General features: G+C 37.0%; 1 non-coding gene across 1 annotated transcript; it reads right to left on the reverse strand.

The window, feature by feature from the left end:
• Positions 1 to 706: 706 nt before the first annotated feature.
• Positions 707 to 814, reverse strand: LOC131179747 (small nucleolar RNA R71). Its single transcript, XR_009148634.1, has one exon. It is a non-coding gene; the product is annotated as a small nucleolar RNA R71 (small nucleolar RNA).
• Between the last annotated feature and the right edge of the window lie 1,387 nt (positions 815 to 2,201).

Genomic DNA, 2,201 nt, shown 5'->3' on the forward strand with positions numbered 1-2,201 from the left:
TTGTTTGTTTAAGATTGAATTCTTGATTATTTTAGTTGTTTATAGTTTTATCTCTGTTATCTTTTCATTTTGTGTTTGTTTGTTTTTTTAAGTACTCTTAATCTTTTATGAGAAGAGCTAGAAGCACAAGTGACACATCCTTATTGTTTAATCCTAAAATTGAGAAATTTTGTAGAGCCAACAAGAAAGAAAACGGAGAAAGGAAAGAAGCCTTGAGAGCAACTGAAATTGAAACAGACATGGCTAATGAAAGAATTAGAATTGGTGGTGGTAATGCTAGAAATAATCAAAACAATGAAAATGCAGCCCAAGGTGAAGAGGTTGTAAATGCTAATGTGTCTAGGGAAAGTATGATGGATCATGCATTTCCTCGTTTTGATGACTTGAGAGAGAGTATAGCAAGACCAAGAATTGATGCAAATAGCTACAAGATGGATTTTGGGGTTCTTCAAATGATTCAAAATTCCTAATTCGGGGGACATCCTTCTGAAAATCTACACACACATCTAAAGAAGTTTGCTATGATTTGTGATATGCAAAAACAACCTGGAGTATTTAATGATGCAGCAAGATTGAAGCTATTCCCATTCTCTTTGAAGAATAGAGCATTGGACTGGCTTGATTCTTTACCTCATAACTCTATTACAAATTAGGAGCAACTCACTGATGCATTTCTTGCCCAATACTTTCCACCTGGAAAAACTCAAGAGTTGAGGAATCAAATGATTGCTTTTAGACCAAGAGAAGATGAGACTCTTTATGAGTCATGGATGAGATGGAAGGAGTTGGAGAGATAATGTCCACATCATGCCATTCCTAAATGGATGATAAACCAGAATTTTTACACAAATGTCACTCCTGCTATCAGAGGAATCATTGATGCTCAAACTGGAGGGGAATTCATCATTAAGCATGAAGATGAAGCTTATGAGTTGTTAAAGAAAATAGCAAAGAACAGTCATCTATGGAGTAGTCCAAGAGGGTCAACTCCAATTCAAAAAAGGCAAGTTGCTGGAATGTATGAGCTTGATCCATTCAACATGATCAATGCCAAATTTGATGCACTCACTAATGTCCTTGCTAAGAAAATGGAGGATTTAAGTATGTTAGTCAGTTCATAATCATGCTCTAGAAGTTCTCAACAAGTTGCTTATGCAAAAGGAACAATGAGCTGTGGAGTAGATTATCCTTCATATGCTTGGAGGAATCATCCCAATTTTTCATGGGGGAATCAACAAAATCAAGCTTTAACTCAGAACTTTCCACCACAATAACAAGGGCATCAATACTAACAACCTAGGCAGCCACCACCTAGTTTTCAGCAAAAGAATGCAAATCCTGCACCTCTACCAAAACAGCAAGAACAAAGTTTTACCACAGAAGCTTTATTACAACAAATTCTTGCTAACCAAACTAAGCATGATGAAGAGATGAGAGAGATGAAAGCAAGGCTGGAACAAATGCAAACACACAATAGGATGCTGGAAAATCAAATTGCACAACAAGCATGCTCATCAAGTACCAAATCTATGGGGAAACTTCCTAGTCAAACAGAAAATCCAAGGGAGCAATGCCATGCCATCACACTGAGGAGTGGTAAAATAGTGCATACTAAGAAGAGTGAAAAAGTTGAGAAAAGAGAAAATGAGAAAGATGTTGAGAGTGATGAAAAACAAAAGAGTGAAAAGGGAGTGCAAGAAAAGGTAAAGAGGAGGTTGGAGAGAAAGAAAAGAAATATATACCTCCAGAGCCTTACAAGCCACAGCTTCCCTTTCCACAGAGATTTCAAAAAGCCAAGCTTGATAAATAATTTGGGAAGTTCTTAGAGGTTTTGAAAAAGCTATATATAAATATGCCTTTTATCGATGCTCTTTCCCAAATGCCTTATTATACTAAGTTTCTAAAAGAAATTCTCTCAAATAAGAGGAGACTTGAAGATTATGAGACTGTAGCCTTAACTGAGGAATGCAGTGCTATCCTCCAAAGGAAATTTCCTCCAAAGCTCAAGGATCCAGAGAGTTTTTCAATTCCATGCCACATTGAAGAATCATGTTCTGTAAAAGCTTTATGTGATTTAGGGGCTAGTGTAAGCCTTAAGCCCCTCTCCATCTATGAGAAGCTCAACATGGAAGATCTTAAGCCAACCCGCATTTCTCTTCAGTTGACAGACAGATCAATTAAGTATCCAGAAGGGATCTTGG

The sequence above is a fragment of the Hevea brasiliensis genome, chromosome 4, assembly GCF_030052815.1.
Source record: "Hevea brasiliensis isolate MT/VB/25A 57/8 chromosome 4, ASM3005281v1, whole genome shotgun sequence".
NCBI classification, from domain to species: Eukaryota; Viridiplantae; Streptophyta; class Magnoliopsida; order Malpighiales; family Euphorbiaceae; genus Hevea; species Hevea brasiliensis.